The following is a 19657-nucleotide window of genomic DNA, read 5'->3' on the forward strand; positions in this document are numbered from 1 at the left end:
AAACAATAGTATTTGAAAATGTCTGGAGTGGGGTTGGGGATTTAGCTCAGTGGTAGAGCGCTTGCCTAGGAAGCACAAGGCCCTGGGTTCGGTCCCCAGCTCCGAAAAAAAAAGAACAAAAAAAAAAAAAGAAAAGAAAAGAAAATGTCTGGAGAAATAGCACACGTGCGTGCATGTGTGTGTATATGTTTATTTAAAAAAGGTTCTTGGGGTTGGGGATTTAGCTCAGTGGTAGAGCGCTTGCCTAGGAAGTGCAAAGCCCTGGGTTCCGTCCCCAGCTCCGAAAAAAAAAGAAAAAGAACCAAAAAAAATAAATAAATAATAAAAAAGAATCTGGGGGCTGGAGAGATGGCTCAGTGGTTAAGAGCACTGTCTGCTCTTCCAGAGGTCCTGAGTTCAAACCCCAGCACCCACATGGTGGCTCACAACCATTATAGTGAGATCTGGTGCTCTTTGCTGGTGTGTCTGAAAACAGCTACAGTGTATTCATACACATACAATAAATAAATCTTTTTTTAAAAAGGTTCTAAAAGGATAGGGCATGAAAGAATTGGTTTAATGACTTAGAAAATATATGATTAGTATAAATTTATATATATATATATATATATGTATCTTGTATGCATGTGTACATGATTTGTACAAAAATCTTATCAATAGCCTGGTGGCAGTGGTGGTGGGGGTGGTGGTTGATGGTGGAGGCACACACCTTTGATCCCAGGACTCAGGAGGCAGAGGCAGGCTGATCTCTGTGAGTTCGAGGCTAGCCTGCTGTACAGAGAGCTAGTTCCAGGACAGTTAGAGTTATGCAAAGAAACCCCCCCGTCACACAAAAAACCCAAAACAAAACAAATTTTCATTAATAATAATGAGTTGAGGGGCTGGAAAGACAGCTCAGTGGCTAAGAGCACTGACTGCTCACCTGGAGGTCCTGAGTTCAATTCCCAGCAACCACAGGGTGGCTCACAACCATCTGTAATGGGATCTGATGCCCTCTTCTGGCCTGCAGGAATACAGAGATGCAGAACATTGTATACATGATAAATAATTGAAGTCTTTGAGAAAAAAAAATGAGATGGAAGAAATCTAGCACAAGAACCATCCAGCTCTCTACACAGTAAGAGAAAGCCTTTCTGTGTTTGAATTTGTAAAGGTCACTTTAAAGTGTACCTTTGCTTACAGTGAAATGAAGCATTCAATTCTTATTTTTCTGAGATGATCTAGTTTCCCAAATTAGGGGCATTTCCACTGAATTGCAAGGCACGACAAAGTCCTAACTAAAGGGAACTGGGCTTTTTCTTGCTTCCTCCTTTGACTGCCCGTTCCCTTTCCGTTTGGGCTGTGTTTCATCTTGGGGACTAGTCACTATCTGTCACACTGGCGAACTCGATGAGCTGCCTCTCACTGTATTTTTTTTTCCTGTCATTTCTGACTTCCTCATTTTCACTAAAAATAAAAAACGTTTTAGAAAGTTTTAAATCGGGCCTGGTGGTGGTGGCCGTGCATGCATGCTTTTAATCCCAGCACTAAGAAAGGCTAGCAGATCTCTGTGAGTCATGAGGCCAGCCTGATCTACAAAGAGAGTTTCAGGATCATGTAGTCTTGAAAAAAAAATAGAAAAGAAAAACCTTAAATCCTATGTATAAAGTATGTGTTGTGTGGGTATGTGCACAAAAGTAGAGGTGCCCATGGAGGCCAAAATAGGGCATTAGATCCCCTGGAGCTAGAGTTTCAGGTGGCTGTGAGCTACTCAGTGTGAAAGCTAAGAACGGAACTTGGGTCCTCTACAAGGGCAGCCAGCGCTTCTAACCATTGATACACCTCTATTCTTTTCTTTCTTCCTTCCTTTCATTCATTCTTGATTTCTTTCTTCCTTTTGGCCTCCCTCCTTCCCTGCCTCCTTCCTTCTTTCTTTGTTTTTTTTTTAAAGATTTATTTATTTTATTTCTCCGAGTACAGTGTCTTCAGACACTCCCGAAGAGGGCATCGGATCCCATTACAGATGGTTGTGAGCCACCATGTGGTTGCTGGGATTTGAACTTAGGACCTCTGGAAGAGCAGTCAGTGCTCTTAACTGCTGAGCCATTTCTCCAGCCCCCTCTTTCCTTCTTTTAATAAAAAACATTGCTTCTTTAATCTCCTACTACCTCCTTGAAACAGTTCTGTACGTTAAAATAAACCAAGGAAGATCACAGTCTCTCAGCGTGCCCAAGCCTGTTGGCTGACCCAAATGACCACCACATTTCTTGTAGCTTCTCCCAGAGGAGCCAGTGCTACGGTAAGGGCAGGACACTTGGTTACTCATGACATCCTTCAAGAACAGTGGCTTCCAGTGACGGCAGCTTGTATTTAGCTGGTGACCCAGTTTTTCCTAAATCTCACTGAGAGAAATCTATTTCAATCATCGTGTCTGCCTTCCCTGCCTGTTGGGGTGGGAATGAGACTGGACTTAGCATTTGAGTTACATTGTTGAATATCACAACTTGGCAAGTCACAATTTTATCGTATCACTTCTTCGTGTATTTATACATCAGTCAGGAGCAAGTAAGAAAATCAGAAACCACTTAAGTGTCTACCAGAGGTGAAATTCAATGCAGGGGTTCTGTACATCTTGACGGAGGTGTTGGGAGGCAAAGGCTTCTCAACTAAGAGAGCTGGGAGGGAGTAAGGCCCCTAAACCCAAGATGCCTTGCTTTCCCGTCTGTCTCCACCCTTCAAGCCCACTGGCTAATCACAGAGGGTGACTATGGATAAGGGAGGTGAAGAAAAGGCAAACTTTTGAGGCTAGCAACCCCTTGAGAAAGATGAAGGTTGGCGAGGGATAGAGAGTAGGGTAGTGAGGGGACGCTCCATAAAGGATGCGGAGAGGAACGGATTATGCAGTCACCGGCTCGGGATAACGTACAGCATCTTGTACAATGAGCCCTCTTGACGCCATTACTGGCAAAAACTGACAGAATCCGAGGGCCGGTTGGCAGAGAGCAAAGGCAGAGGTCACTGGGGTAGGCTCGTTTGAGGTCTGTATCACTGCTGCTCTTGCAGCAGCACCTGCTTAAGGTTGCCTCCCTTTGGAACTTTCTAGTTTCCTTCCCTTTCCTTCCTCCCCCTTTCCGCCACTCCCCTGCTGCAACTTTCCCTGCTGTCATTAGTCAGAACGCCGTGGGTTGAGTGGGGAAAGCCTCAACTCTTCAGCAGTCTCTCAGCCTCGGCAGAGGCTTAAAATCATTAAGGCAAGGATTACTAATGCACAAGAGTCTTTCAAGCCTCCAAGGTCCACAGAGGAAGTGATCCCTGAACGCAATGCTGAGAACTCAGGGCGCTGTTAAGCTACATCACGTGTGATCAAGGGTTTGAATTATTGGCTTAGTGACTTGGCAGTTAAAGATATCCTGAGGTTAATGACTGCGCCCAGAGGTACTGAGAGCACAGCGTTCCTATTGCGGGTTAGGACTGAGGTTGTCCATGAATTGATCATGATAAAGATCTACTTCTTGGCCCGGGATAAATTAATATAAAGTCCCTCGGCTTTAGTTTTGTAAGTTTCGTTGTAATTTGGTTTTTTTTTGTTGTTGTTGTTGTTGTTGTTGTTGTTGTTGTTTTGGTTGTTGTTTGTTTTGTTTTGTTTTCTGTTACAGGGTTTCTGTGTAACCCCAGTTGTCCTGGAACTTGCTCTGTAGACCAGACTGGCCTTGAACTCAGAGATCCTCCTGCCCCTGCCCCCCACCCCCACCCCCAAGTACTAGGATTACTGATGTTCACAGTCACTCCTAATTTTGTTTGTTTTTAAAGGCTTTACTTCTGTGGCTTGCTCATTTGCATCACAGACACTGTGAGGACAGAAAGGACATCTCCGTTTTGACACAAGCATCTAGCCTGTCATCTAGCACACATACAACGACCAGCACATGTTTGGTGACCAGAGCGCTCACTGAGACACTGGGAATAAACTAAATACAATGTTACTAAACTTTAAACATTTGTTTTGGTGGACTACAGAGATGGATGGCGATGGCTCGGTGTTAAGAGCACTTGCTGCTCTTCTAGAGAACCCAAGTCGGATTCCCAGCCTCCATATCAGAAGGTTTATAACTGCCTATGACTCCAGTTCCATAAGATTTGATACCTTCCTCTGGCCTTTGAGGGGACCTGCACACACGGCATATGCAGACACACTTCAATTTAAAAAGGTGGTTTTTTAAAAAATTTAAATTGGTTTAGATTGTTTTGCTTTGATTTCTCTCTTCCTTCCTCTTGTTCTTTTGTCCTCCCTCCCTCCCTCCCATCCTCCCTCCCTCCCTCCCTCCCTTCCTTCCTTCCTTTCTCTGAGGTCTTGTGTAGCTCGAGTTGGACTCCTTACCTAGACAAAGCTGACACTGAACTTCTGATGTTCCCATTTCTATGTGCCAAGGTGCCGAGCTACAGCTGTGCACCACCATCTTGGCAAGCTTTTTCTGTATTTACAGTAAAAGCATTTCTGCTTCTGAGGGCTGTGTTTAGATAGCACAAAAAGCAAAACAAACAAAACCCCCAGACAACAACAACAACAACCACCTTCTAGGAATCTACTTCTCAGAGATGGCAAATTCTGGTACTTCTCAGGATTCAGTAAGTAAGATGAAATTAACCTAAGTCAAGCAGGGATATTTATTTAGGCTGCAGAGACCTGAAAAAAATATTGGAGAGGAATTTCAGTGTTCTCTCCAAAAGGGACAGCTGATGTTCTGAAGTTGTGTCTTAACTGATTTTTATCATACAGAGAGGGTGCCCCCAGTCATGTCAGACTCTATGGGTGTTTGTGTGCTTTGTCCTCCATGTTTGTGACTTGGTTAGCCAGAGGAGAGACTCGGCCCGACTGTCAACACATTAAAAAGAATCCACTTCAGACGTCTAGGCACCCAGGGCTCTTACCAGCTCTGTTCAAAGCACTTTCACGGCTTAGGGGCTCTAACTTAGCCTCACACCTTTTCACAGGCAGTTTCTCTGTTGTACTATTTACTTGAAGAGGTAACCACAGGGCACACAGGAGAGCTGCTATCTGGCCATGCACTTTGACTTTTTATTGACCACAGTCCTTATGGCCTTTCAGATTTGTGTCAACAGTCTTCGCTATAACGTGACTGATGACAGATAGACAGATAATCCACTAAGTATTCCTCCATCCCTAAAGAGTGCAGAGGCCACAAAGATAATAGTGTTTAGGCATGGTTTGCCTAGAAAGAGCACCTACCACACTGTTATCAAGGTTGAGCCTACATTCTCCAGGCAAAAGAACCAGTTGGTCCCAGATGTAGAAACCCCCTTGTGCTGGCGGGGTGTAATAGTTCCAGTGGAACCACTTGAGTTTCAGGAGACCTACTTCAATTTGCAGTTGATTTGATCTTGAGGGGAGCTAATGGAAGAAGTAAATGAGTCATTTTCCAGAGAGATGGAGCTAGGATAGGCTCTTGGCTCAGAAGGACGTGAGTCAGGTTAGTCCTGACTAAGTCTCCTGTGTGATACACAGTTACTCACTTCCCCACGTGATGTCATGTTTGTTCCTTGTAAGACTTGACACCCCTCCACCCCATTGTTTTGGAGTGTTAAGATTTCTTTTTAAAGAAGGAAAATATTATATTTGAAGATGAACTTTTTGTTACAATGAGCTTCAAGGAGTAAATATGTTTTGAATGGATCATTATTTGTGTTTATTGGGTTTGTTAATTTTCAAATAGCCTGGTTATTAACTCACATTTGATTGAAAATATATTATATGTAAAAGAAAAAATGCTTCCAACAGAGATTCAATCTTTGGGGAGAAATATTCTTTTGAGATCCCCCCTTGGTATCAATCCACCCTGGCATATCAAGTCACTATGGGACTAGGCACATCTCTACCACTGAAGCCAGACAAGACAGTCCAGTTAGGGGAACAGGATCCACAAGCAGGCAGTGGAGTAGGGACAGCCCCTGCCTTCCTGTTTCAGTTGTTGGGGGACCCACATGAAGCCCAAACTGTACATCTGCTACGTATGTTTGTGGGGCTAGGTCCAGCCCATGTTTGCTCTTTGGTTGGTGGTTCAGTCTCTGGGAGTCCCAAGGATCCAGATTAGTTGACTTTGTTGGTCTTCCTGTGGAGTCCCTAACCTATTTGGGTCCCTCAGTCCTTCCCTCAACTCTTCCGCAAGACTTCCCAAGCTCGGTATAATGTTTGGTTATGGTTCTTTGCTTCTGTTTCCGTCAGCTACTGGGTGGAGCCTCTCAGAGGACAGCTGTGCTAGATTCCTGTCTGTAAGCCTAACAGAATCACAGTAGTGTCAGGAACTGGTTCTTGCCCGTGGGATGGAGCTAAAGTTGGGCCAGTCTTCACTGGTTGGCTATTCCCTCTGTCTTTGCTCCATCTTTGTCCCTGCACCAAGGAAAACTATTTTAAGATCAACTCCATTTGAAAAAAGTGAACAAGAGTGGGACCAGCAAACAGCTCAGCAGGTAAGAGCACTTGTTCTTGAAGAAGATTCAGGGTTCATTTCCCAGCACCCATAACCTTCTGGTAGCTCTTAACCTTCTGTTAAGTCCAGGTCCAAGGGATCTGATGCTCTCTTCTGACCTTGTGCAGACTCTAGGCATGGCACCCATGTGATACACGTGTGTACATGAAGGCAAACGGTTCATATAAATAAATATCTTTAATTGAACAATAAATAGTTAGAGGACATATGAACTTACTTTTCTAAAAAAAAAAAAAAAGACATATTAGATTGGGTATAGTACTGTATACCTGGGGGTTGGAGAGATGGCTTAGCCGTTAAGAGCACTGGCTGCTCTTCCAGAGGTTCTGAGTTCAATTCCCAGCAACCACATGGTGGCTCACAACCATCTGTAATGGGATCCGACGCCCTCTTCTGGTGTGTCTGAAGACAGCCACAGTGTACTCATATATAATAAATAAATTTTAAAGTAGGGTATACCTTTAATCCCAGCACTAGGGAGGCAGAGACAGGTGGATCTCTGTAAGTTCAAGGCCGGCCTTGTCTATGGAGTGAATTCTAGGCCAGTCACAGTGGAAAATTGCATAGTGAGTCTCTCTCCTTCATGCACATGCGTGCACACACATACACACACACACACACACACACACACACACACACACACACACACACACTGTCCATTAGGGGTTATACAGCCGAGCAATATAGTACAAAGGATAAAAACACTTGCTGCACAGGGTGACCTGAGTTCAAGCCCCTGGCCCACAGGTGGAAGGATAGAACTAATATCACAAAGTTGTCCTCTGTCACCATCTCCAACCCCCACACATACCTCTGAGGCATGGGTAACACTAAAAAAAGAAAGTTTCTAAAGATACATTAATTCATAGACAGAAAATGAACCCAACCTGAATATATATGTTATGGAAAATGTCACACATTTTCAAAATAGATGACAAAACATAAGAACGTGGTACAAACTCTTTGTTATGCTGTACTAGACATGAGTGACGCTCAGTGTATGTCGCCCGCTGTGAGAGTCAAGTCTAGGAGCTCAGGACAAAACATATGGGTCTCCCAAGGCAGACCAAACACAGTTATTCTTAGCAGATAAGGATCCTGGGAAAGGTCAGTTAAGGTCTCTTTGATGGGGAGCAACAGAAGGCCCTTTGATCTAATTTAAGCTAAAACCGAGGGACGAGGGATGGATGAACCGAAGCCGCTGCCAGGTAACTGGGCTCTGAGCACTTGTGTGCTCCGAAATGAGGAACTTCCCTAAGGTTTGTTTGTTTGTTTATTAAAGTGTCTCAGGTATCCCGGGCTGGACACAAAGTAGCTGCAGATGACCTTGTACATCCGATCCTCTTGCCTCCACTTCCGGAAGGATGGGATCAGGGGAATGAGTTGCCACGCCCAGCTGGTCCGATCGCTCCTCAAATTTTGATGACCCCAGGGCTCTTCCCTGAATCTTAAAAAGGTGCAGGTTCTGACTCAGTACGGTGGGAGACACTGCCAGAGATTTGCATCTGTAAAATGCTGGACCGTGCCGTAGTGCTGGTCGGTGAAACCTGCCTTCAGTGTGGAGGCTGTGTAAGCTGCTTTTGGACACCCAGCTTGTACGGATATTCTTCCTCTGTCCGCTAATGTCAGAGTTCTCCAGCTAAGAATCCACTTTGCCCTTAAATGTATAGAGGGGCTGAGCATACTCCTGCCCCTGGGGAATTGGTACTAATTATTTTCAGTCAATTAGTCATTCAACAGTGTTTCAGAATCCTAACACCTAGACTTCTGGCCAGTAGAGTAGTTACCCAATACTTGAATGAATGTAGGAACAGCTGGGAGCCTAGATATGCAAATGAAACCTACTGGGTTCGTGTGAAAACTGGCTTGGTTCAGAAATCCTCTCTGATATTAGATCTATCTGAATGTTAGGGATCCAGTTTTGACTAGTGGTTTCCCTAAAACCAGGAGAGTCAACTTTCCAATAAGGCTTGCCCTAGTGAAGATGGGTGGAGAAAGAGAATGGGGGGTATTGATAACTCTGCCTGTCTGGGGATCGAACCCACGGCCTCATGAAGTTGTTCCTAACTGATGAGCCAAGTCTCCAGTCCCCTGTAACAAGTTCCCAGAAGACCTTTCTCTTCCGGTTTGGTATATATGCCTTCACAGGTCACCTTGAAGCACCAGGGGGAGTGCTAGAGACTTATGCGTGGGTGGCTCTTCACCAGTCCCTGGAACAACAGTTCCAGGAGATCCGTCCCCTTCCAGCCTCTGCAGACCCCAAGCAGACATGTGGTGCGCAGACATATATGCAGGCAAACCCGCTCCGTCACAGTGCCGAGAACTCGGCATAGGCCTGCGAGGTTCAAGAAAAAAACACATCCTCCGGGCATCGCAGGCCTATGCTGGGTTCTTGGTACCATGGTGGCACCGACACCGACAGGCAAAACACCTGTACACACCAAATAAAAAGCAATGTGGTTTTAAAGGGCCAGGGTCAGGAGGTATTCTCTGGCACCCTATGGGATAGATTTGAAAGCAGGCTTTATTGCAAGAAGTTTGGGAAACCCATGTCACCTCAAGAGAAGTCTTCGATAATCTAGCTTGTTCGGTAATCCCAGGCAAGGTCTCTAGCGGAATATGGTGGACTGTGTGCCAAGAGTAGGACTTAATGTTCTATCACGCTCCTTATGCGGAAAGCGTGAGACACAGTTTATCGCCGCTGACTCTAGACAGTTTTTGAGGAGTTGTCTGGGAAGGCAAGCTTTCTAGCTTTCAAGATTTGAATTTGAGGGCTTGGGGAGAATTGGGGTTTATCTGGTTGGGGTGGGAACAACCTGCCAGTCTTGAGGAAGGTTCACTTTAGGGCAGCCCTGCCCCCTACATGGCTTGTTCATGCATCTGAAGTGACCTCCAGACTTCTGCAGACGTTTTGTTTGTCATGCACACTCACTTAAATCCCTTGACCTTATTGCTCAAGAATCTCCGCGTGTCTCAGCATTGCCTCTAGGGTGGAATCCAGGGGGTTCGTTTTCCAGAACAGTCACCATCTAGCTTGATGTGAGTCCTCAGTCTGGCTCCTGGCTCCCCCTACGTTATTCTGTGCACCCCAGCTCTTCTCCAGGACCCGCCATGCTCCAGACACACCAGGTATGGTCACATCTCAGTATCCGGAAGAGTTGTGCCTCTTCTGGGATGCATCTTGCTGTCTACTCCGGCCACTCCATTTCTCTCACAATCAAAGTCTGCTCATCTAAGCTTCAGCTCAACAGTTACTCTCCCTGGGAACTGGTCCCAGATCGTTAATCCTCATAGCCATCTTAATTAAGCACACTGCTAGGGTGTGCTTATCACCTCCTTAAGCAACACAGCCACAGTTCTCGCTATGCTGCCAGTTTCCTGAAAGTCTTTCAGCACTACTGGGTCACCCTCCACAGGGGCTCTCTGTCACTGACCCCACTGTGGCATCCTGCCCTGTTTCCTGTATCGCAGAGTAGGCTTACTGAACGCCTGTAGACCTTTGCCTGATGATAAGCGATTCAAAAGGTAGCTTTGGGGAGCTGGAGAGATGGCTCAGTGGTTAAGAACTCTGGCCAAAGACCAAAGTTCATTTCCCAGCACCCATGTCAGGAGGCTCACAACGGCCTTCAAGTCAAGCTGCAGGGAATCCAACGCTCTTCTGCCCTCTGCTGGTACCTTCATGTACATACTCTTACCTATGTGTGATCATGACACACATGCAGGCTGGTGAGTGCGCGCGCGCGCGCACACACACACACACACACACACACACACACACACACAGAGGGAGAGAGAGAGAGAGAGAGAGAGAGAGAGAGAGAGAGAGAGAGAGAGAGAGAAAGAGAGAGAGGGGTATCCTTTAAAGCCAGACTTGTCAGATTTCTGGGGCTCAAGCAGGAGAGGGACTTGTAAGTTTGGGAGAAATACAACTGGGGCAAAAGCCAGATCGTTCAGATCGTCTAGCTGAGGGTCAATGGGAACATTTATCCGAGAAATCACTGTGCATGTAGAGATAATCTCCTGAGTGTAAAAGAGACGGCAGGATCTTTTTCAAAATAGATTTCCCCCTTCTTTGACCTTTCCTGGGTATGGCCATACTGTTGTTAACTTTATTACTGAAGCTTAATGCCCAAGGAACCAGGAAACACTTCTGGAAACAGCTGTGAGTGTGGCCATTCATTGATTATGGAGCGGGATCTCTGCTTCCATGGTTAGGGCGCCTGTGTTCTCCTTAGAAGCACTAATGACAGGGACTTAAATTAGACCACACCGAGTTAAGGGAAATGATTCAGTCCACCATTTTCATCAGACCAATGACTGGAGCCATCTACCCTGACCTCTACAAAGGGTTTCGGAACAACTGTGTAATTCCCAGAAAGATAAGAGAAGGCAGGTCACCCGGTGGTTCTCAAGTCTCCTCTGTCATCCCAGGACACACCTCAAGGCAGGAGGGTGCCTAAGTACACGGGGCGTTGGGTGTGAGCCTTGTGAGAGCAGAGACCGGGAGACCTTAATGGAGGGGCTGGCACTGTGACAGTGTGCAGGCCCAGTCTGGCCTGTGCGGCAGCTGCACATGTTCCTGGGACCCGAGCCAGCTGGTGGCTCATGGCAATGGTTTCTGGGTCCTGGCTGTGTCCCAAAACAGGCTCGAGCTCCTTAGTCTGATCTGGCCATGGCTTTGTTCTAACTCCAAGATGAAGTTTGGCTGCTGAACCAGAAGGGGAAGGCAGGTCCATGCCCCCTTAACCCACGCGCTCCTTCCAACCAATCTGATACACAGGGTCGAGGGCGGAAGCAGAGTTAGAGTCTGACGCCGTGCGGTAGTTCCGCCCCCTTTTGGCCTCCTCAGCACACCTCAACCCTAACCTTTGAGCACTGGGCTTCAGCTGAGGCTGAGGTCACTAAGGGCTTCGTCAGGAGTCCAGAAGATCCAGGAACACTTGGAGGTGACCCCAAACTGGGTTGCAACACTGCAAGCCTTGGTTTTATCCAAGACATGTGATTCCCCCAAATCAGGGTCTCTGAAACCCACTGAGTTCTCAAAACAAGGTGACCCTTAAATCTCCCTCTAACATTTGGTGACGCTTTCCAACGGTGACGTTCTTTGACACGCACGCTTCCCTTAAGGCATCTTTAGGACCTTTTGGTCTCTTTATTGATTAGATCGGGCGATCTAAGGAAAGGCAGAATGCTCGCCGCGCAGAGGGAGCTTCTAGACAAAGCTCCTAGACGAGACTCCAGCCTCCCCGGCAGCTTGCTGTCCCAGCCCCTCCCATCTGGGGCTCTGAAATCAGCTTGTAAAATATAGGCTTTATTTGTAGGCTTCTCTTCTAGTTTCAGGCTAATTCTAGTAGATTGAGAGTAACACAATAAGAGGGAGAAATTTTGTTTTGTTTGTTTGTTTGGAGTGCTTTCCTTATTATTTTTTTTTCCTTTCCCAAACTCTTTTTTTGGAAACTGCAACCCCGGATCCCAACAGAGGCTCCTGGGGGGTTTTAAGAACATCAATCAGTTTCGCAGCTGGAGGCTGAGGCTTTCCTGGGGGAAGACTTTTTACATAAAACAGATTGTACTTTGTCCTTGCCAGGGCAGACAAAGGTTTAAATTAAATATGCAGCAAGCTCCAGTTGGCTGCCTGCCACCACCCAGAGGTGGGGGAAGGGAGACCGTGTCCCTGCTCGCCTGACTCACTCAGTGGTTTTTTTTTTCTTCTTCTTCTTCTTTCTTTCCCTTCCCATTTCTGTTACTGCTGTGGAAGGCGCCTGCAGTCCTGGGCTGGGTTTTTCTGTAAATGCACTCTGTGAGAGATATGCAGCCTTCTGGGACCTTGGCTTCCTCTTCTATGCAAGGAGGGAGGTGACCTTTGAAGGTCTCTTCTGTATTTAACCTTTTTCCGCTTTCTCTGATCTCACGGCAGGGATTTTAAGCGAATGCCCTAAGCCTCTCTACATGGGGGCTCACACCATCCCCGGGGTGATGTGTAACTCATCTATGTGTAACTTATTATTCCTGGGGTGACTGATCACACCATTCCTGGGGTGACCTCATCCATGTGAGGTAAGGCCTCATCATTTCTGGGGTAACCTCATCTATACGTGATCTTTCCTTCATTCCTGGGGTGACCTCATCTGTGTGGGACACATCTTCACCATTCCGGGGGTGATTTATGGATGGAGGAAGAAGGAATAGCTGGAACTCGTGATGCTCTTGCGTATGGTGGAAGAGGTTTGTTATAGACACAAGAGAGTAAGAATATTACAGAGGCACCTGGGAGAGTCCAGAGTGAACATTGTCAGACTGAGCTGGGCCATGTGAGGAGAGAGAAGCAGGGAAAGCAAGGGAGGATCTACTAACAAAGAGCGGAAACCTGGGCTAACAGATGATGCAGCCCAAATGGAGCCAGAGAAACTGAGGGAAGGGAAAACCCAGCCCAGTCTCTTGGCTGAAGAGGTACAGCATGGAGTATGCCAGCCAGGAGGACCCTGGAACAGGTAGGGACTGAGGATGATGGGAGAACCTGGTGGCCAGGGTCAGCTTTGATATGTTAATGGTACCTCTGTTAGCTCTTTGATTTCTAGGCGATCCAACCTCTTACCGTTTCAGGGATGATTTCTTCTCCCCATCTATGCGTGATCCATCCTTGACATTCCTGGGGTGACTGGCTGTGCGATGGTCTGGCTCCCCTGCTACCCACTCCCCCAGACCTCTTGGACCAGCCAACCATATTATCAGGGAACAGGATTAATGACCTTTGACCTTGCATCCCACTTGGAGAGCACTCGTGCCTTCATCCTTCATGAAACAGCTCAAGCCACTAGCTACTTGGGTTGAGGGTTCCTAGGACAGAGTAGATATCTTTTTCTTTTTATGCTTTTAAATATTGGTGAGTGCCCCGAATTAGTATTATGCCAACTTGACACAAGTAGAGTCATCCGATAGGAGGGAATTTCTAATGAGGAAATGTCGCCATGAGATCCAGCTGTAGGGGATTTTCTTAATTAGTGATCAGTGGGGGAGGATCCAGTCCATTGCGGGTGGTTCTAACCCTGGGCTGTTAGTCCTGGGTTATAAGAAAGCAGGATGAGCAAGACAGGATGAGCAAATCATTAAGTAACACCCCTCCATGGCCTCCGCATCAGCTCCTGCCTCCAGGTTCCTGCCCTCTGTGAGTTCCTGTCCTGACTTCCTTTGATGATGAACAGTGATGTGGAAGAGTGAGACAAATAAACCCTTTCTTCGATAACTTGCTTTTTGGTGTTTCCTCGCAAAAATAGCAACCCTAACTGTGGGGCTGGAGAGGTGGCTCAGTGGTTAAGAGCACAGGTTGCGGGCTGGAGAGATGGCTCAGGGGTTAAGAGCACCCGACTACTCTTCCAGAGGTCCTGAGTTCAATTCCCAGCAACCACATGGTGGCTCACAACCATCTGTAATGGGATCTGATGCCCTCTTCTGGTGTGTCTGAAGACAGCTACAGTGTACTTATATATAATAAATAAATCTTTAAAAAAAAAAAAAAGAGCACAGGTTGCTCTTCCAGAGGTCCTGAGTTCAATTCCCAGTAGCCGCACTGTGGCTCACAACCATCTGTAATGGGATCTGATGCCCTCTTCTGGTGTGTCTGGAGACAGCTATAGTGTACTCATATATAATAAATAAATAAATCTTTAGGGAAAAATTAAAATACATAAAGACTACCAAACTCTCCTAGAATTTGTCTGTCTGTCTCACACACACACACACACACACTCACACAGGCTTGCATGCGCTCACACTTGCACGCTCACACACATGTGTGTGAGTCTGTGTTATCCTCCCTGTTTTTTTGAGAATGTCCTCTCGCCAGGACCAGGCTTTCTGGCCAGCCAGAACAGTGCTGGAGTCACAGGCAAGGTATATGCAGCTTTTTCTATGGGAGCTGGGAATCTAACTGAGCCCTTCCAGTTTGCTTGGCAAGCCCCGTGACAGCAGAGCTAACCCCCTAGTCTCTGTCTCTTTTGCCTCCTGTACAGAGCAAGTATCTTGGATTTTATCTATTGACATATTGGTTCTGATGACGAAGTTCAAGATGTGCTCTCTATGTGCTTTCAAATGACATTTCAGTGTCTGTCATTAGAAAACCCACAAGTGGGAAGGACCTTCTCTCTCCCCATCTCCCAGGCAAGCCCTGAGAGGATTCTCTGACCTTCCTCTGAAGGAGGTCATGAATTCCTTATCCTGAGAGGTGCTCATCCTGTAATTAGAGAAGAGGAACGTTCTTGTTACCGAAGGTGAGGACAGGGAGTAGAATCCAGACAAACCTGCGTGGCCAAACTCTCAGAAGGTTATCACCGTCTCCTGACAAACCTGTTTGCTAATCATCTCTGTCCCCAGCGCCATTCGCTTCCTCAGACTTGAACATTCACAAACAACCTCACTTCCTTAGATCTGGAAAACTACAACCAGTTTGTGTGCTTTTTTTTCTCTTAACCTGACTTTCCTTGTAGCTTCAGGCCAGGAATAGCAGCGAAGGAGAAAGAGAAATCCTTCCATGGTGAGCTGAATTCCTGGAAGTGGCAGACTGTGAAATGCAGGATGCATTTGCAAGTCTCTGTAATCCCAGCACTCTCCCACAGTGAGGGGTGTTGTACACACAGAGGAACCACCGGGCAGCTGACAGACCTGCTAGCCTGGAGTATACTTCAGAGCAGCGGAAGCAAGAGAGACCACGTGAGCTGTATAGCACACGGTCCCCTTACATAAAACAAATAAATAAAAATAAAAATTTGTCTCTCAGCACCAGCCTCTAATTTTCAAAAAGTTATTTTATGAGCTGGAGTGATAGCTTAGTTTCCAGCACCCATGTCCTGTGGCTTCTGGAACTCCATCCTGCCTTAGGGGACCCTTTAGGGGACCCACTGTGAGCACCAGGCACAGTGTGGAGGCAAACTTACACACACATAAAAAAAAAATACAAATCTTTAAAAATACACCTTTGCTGTGTGGTGGTAACACAGGCCTTTAATCCCAGCACTAGGGAGGCAGAGGCAGGTGGATCTCTGTGTATGAAGCCAGCCTGGTCTACAGATCAAGTTCCAGGACAGCCAGAGCTACACCGAGAGACCCTGCCTCGAATCTAATCCCCCTCCCAATCTATATCTTTTTTTTTGTGGTTTTGACTTAATTTGTTTTTTGAGGGGGGAGGGAAGCTGGCCTAGAACTCACAGGTATCCTCCTGCCTCTGCCTTCCAAATGTTGGGGTCAAAGGCTTGTGCCATAACCACCCTCTAACTTAGTTTTTAAACGATATTTTTTTTTATTATATTCACTGTGCATGTGGAGGGGGCGTCACGTTCATGCCACAGCACGCATGAGGAGGTCAGAGGTCAGAAGTGGGATTCCGGTCTCTCCTTCCACTATGTGGGTACAAGGGATCACACTCAGGTCCCTCAGGCTTGGTGACAAGTGCTTTTACCTACGGGGCCCTCTCTCTGACTTCTCTATATTTTATACTTCTGTCACTGTGGTTAAATTGAAGGGCACAGGATATGCAATTTTCCTATAAACAAGTCAAGATGTGAGAAACTCTCCCTCTGCCGGTGATGCCAGGTTAAGAGCAATCACCAGGTACAGAAGTTCCCGACTTACTGGTTTCTCTGTAACTACATGTTCCCGAGCTGCCACCACGAGAATAATTACAGTATGCAAACACTAAAGTGTTTTTGCTGCTGGGTTATATAATTAACCATTAGCTGCCCCGCTCTCAGGTTTCAAATGTCATCGATGTATTTCTTCCTCATCCACAGCCAGACCGGATGCTTGCCCACTCGGAGACCCCAGTCTCATCTGTCTATAACATCTCCACACTAATACGTGACTTCCAGAGACTCCGGGTGAGGCATTGGAGACCAGCCAGAAGCCCTTTTCAAAGACCTTGACTTTCACGTGACCTTTTCACCCTCGATGGACAGAACAGACGAGTGACTGGCTTCGCTGCAACAGGACAGCGTATGTAGTGGAGGCTCAATTACTGGGAGTCCGCAGCCTGCTGGAGACCTTGGCTGCTGACTCACAGCCCCATTCAGTCTCTGCTTCTGACTCACTCTCTACTCCAGCATAGCCTCTCTAGTCCACTTCTAGTTCAGAAGAGAGCTGGCTGGTTTAAATGAGAAACTTCTCCTGATATGTTTTGTAAAGCACTGTATGGCGCGGTGGGAGGGGACGCCTTAGCCGGCCCATGCCGAAGCATCCCAACCACCCTGAGGTACCAGCCAGTAGAAAAGTATGGCAAGTGGGATTGAGAAGGGGGTAAAGGCAGAGAAAGAGCAGGGGGGAGGCGGAACACATGGAGAGAGGAAGGATGAAGGGGAAGGAGAGGTAGAAGAAGGGGTCAGGAGAGGGAGAGGGGGAGGGGGGAGGGGGAGGAGAGGGGGAGGGGGGAGGGGGAGAGAGGGAGGGAGGGAGAGAGAGAGCATGCTAGGCCTGCCTGGCTGTTGCTAGGTAACTGATGGGCGGAGCCTAGAAAAAGTTCTAACAGGCCAACATCTCACAAGGGCTCTGGCATCTCAACACTTAGTTCCGGGTTGGTGGCGCTGTTTGGGGAGGTCTAAGAAGTGTGGTGTTGCTGGAGACAGTACATCATTGGCTTTGAGGTTCCAAAGGCTTCACACGATTCCCAGTGTGCCCTTCTCTCTGCTTTGTGCTTCTGGTTCAGGACGTGACCTCTCAGCATCCTGGTCCACCCGCATGCCTGCCTGCTGCCTCTTCCCTGCCATTACGGATGCTAATCCTCTGGAACCACAAGACAACATAACAACAAGTCCTCTTCCTTAGGTTGCCTTGGTCATGGTATCCTGTCACAGCGACAGAAAAGTACTGAATATGAGGGACAACCCGATTGTGTGTTTGCGTCGAGCTATCTCAAAGACACGATCCAGTCTACGGATTGACTGACTGCCCTTGTACGTCCGTACCCATGCGAACGAGCACAGCACGATCACAGAAGAACGAGCCTCGGTGAACAGTGAATGCCTTGAGGGAACTGTGGGAGAGGCTCCAGGAGAAAAAGGCTGAGGGCCTTTACCTCAGGGGCATCTTGTTCCCTGGATTGTTCTTGGATGTGATTTTGTGTTTCCTGTGTTAAACATTTACGTTCAATTCATAAGACTTGTTTGTTCTTGTTGGATGTCTGAACATAGCTGTAGAACCCAAATCTGGTCAGTGTACCTTGAATCTGGACATGGCCTTCTGCCTTGCTTCCCTGCTTTCCCGGATCTAGTCTAGTACGTTCTAGGTAATTGTGTTTAAACTGGTCTGTCCTGAGAAAGTTCTGGGGACAGGCTGCTCTGCTAATATTTAGTATGTGCTTACTGGTGTTAATTTGCATGTTTTTCTGAACTCTAACAGCCTTCCTTGAATCCTTCCTTTCTTTTTTATGTTGGGTCTAAAGTACACTGAAAGTAAGGAGGTTACCTACAGTTTCAGACTCTAGTATGCCCCATTCTTTCAGGTCCTCGGATTCCAAGTCCAGCAGACAAGGTCTGCACGAGTTGATGCAAATCATCACGGGATAACCTTTCTTCTGTTTGTTTTGGTTTTGTTGTTTAAGACCCAGTCTCCCATAGTTCAGAGACTTGAACTGAATATACAGCTAAGGACAGTCCCCTTGCCCCTACCTCCCAAGAGCTGGGATTGTAGGTGTGCACCTCCTTCTGGTTTACTCAGCGCTGGGACATTAATCTAGGAAAACGGGCCTGCCAGTCATCATGCACGCTAGGCAAGTTTTATACGGACTGAGCTACCCCCCCACCAGCCCTCGGTATCCATTTTTTTTTTAAACCATCTGGAGAAACAAGTTGGGGAATAAATTACATAGGAATTTGGAAATAAAAAGAATAAATATATGTGCCAGAACCATTTTAATACTGAAGGTTTTTTAAATGTAGCTGACAGCGTTATTAAAATGTATTGCGATGGTTGCAAAAATCAAACTGTTAAGGCTTTTAGAAGGGACTACAGCTTTCTTCTTTTCTTTAAGTGTATTCTTTAATGTGAATCAAGGGTGGCTGCTGGCAGTATCGGCCCACACACTCAAGTGTACAAAAAATGCTGTCCAGTGGGTGAATAGGGCCAATATGGAGGGTCCGGGTCGCGGTATTAAATAATTCCCATCAGCCCTTGCCTTTGTATTCTATTTCTTTCTTCCTCCCAGGCTGGAATGAGAGTGTGAGTCACCTACAGGGCACCTACAGTGGTTTTCTGGGCCAGAGTGGTGAAGTGCCAACAAACGTGGGTCCTGGATGACTGGGGTCCTGGGGCGGGGCAGCTTTAGCGTTTCCCGATGATGCACCTTGATTGTCAGCGCGGCACCCGGGAAGAGAGATCCTCGGTTGAACTGGCTCTGTCAGATCAGAGGCAGTTCCTTGGCTGCTAACTGATGTAGGCACTGTGGGTGCCACTGTGGGTGGTGCCATCCCTAGGCGGATGGGTCTGAGCTGCACCAGAGAGGCAGCTGGCCACGAGCCTGGGGCAAGGCAGTCAGCAGTGTTCCTCCACGGTCTCTGCTCCAGTTCCTGTTTAAGGTCTTGCCCAGTCTTCCCTCAACGATGAAGTGTGAGTTGGAAGTATAAGCTGAAATAAACCCTTTCCTTCCCCCAAGTTATACTCTTGGTCAAGATGTTTATGTCAGCAGCAGAAAAGCAAACTGGCCCATAGCCGGGCCTCTGTTGCCGTGAACTTTCGGGTGGTAGAGCATCCTATCTTTGTTCCATTCTGGAAACAGCTGAAACCACTTCCTGCAGGATCCACCCACTTTCCAGGGCATTCCCAGCCACACCCTCCCTTGTTTCCCAGGACCCAGCTTTCCTCTGAGTCTCTGATGTGACTTTCCACGTGCTGGGAAAATTCTTCCAGTTTCCTTAAGAGACTCAGGCTCATCTTGCATTTTTGGCTGCAGTGTGCCGCCACCATTTGGGAACTTCTGCGGCGCTCTTACAGAGCCATCTGCCCCCTAAGCAAGGCTGATAGTCTCCTGCTCTGATAGCTGCTGGACTGAGGAGTCCTTTAGTTTTCGGCTTCCACCTGCAGTGGGGCTGAATATCCTGTTCCAGAAGTTCTTTGACTACTCGGGTGTTTCAGTATTCCTGTCCCCGAGCCCAGTGGTGGGAGACAAGGGGACAGACACATTCTCAGAGTCT

At 47.1% G+C, this 19657-nt stretch overlaps 1 long non-coding RNA gene across 4 annotated transcripts; it reads left to right on the top strand.

Annotated features, from left to right (window-relative positions):
- The first annotated feature begins 6279 nt into the window (after window positions 1–6279).
- LOC102551701 (uncharacterized) lies at window positions 6280–18634 on the top strand. Of its 4 annotated transcripts, none has more exons than XR_015645195.1 (3): window positions 6280–6465; window positions 16268–16469; window positions 17176–18634. It is a non-coding gene; the product is annotated as an uncharacterized LOC102551701 (long non-coding RNA). The 4 variants fall into 4 exon arrangements; XR_015645197.1 differs by lacking the exon at window positions 6280–6465 and adding an exon at window positions 9501–9614; XR_015645196.1 differs by lacking the exon at window positions 6280–6465 and adding an exon at window positions 12223–12976.
- Window positions 18635–19657: the final 1023 nt, after the last annotated feature.

Source organism: Rattus norvegicus, chromosome 20 (assembly GCF_021556685.1).
Source record: "Rattus norvegicus strain SHRSP/BbbUtx chromosome 20, alternate assembly SHRSP_T2T, whole genome shotgun sequence".
NCBI lineage: Eukaryota > Metazoa > Chordata > Mammalia > Rodentia > Muridae > Rattus > Rattus norvegicus.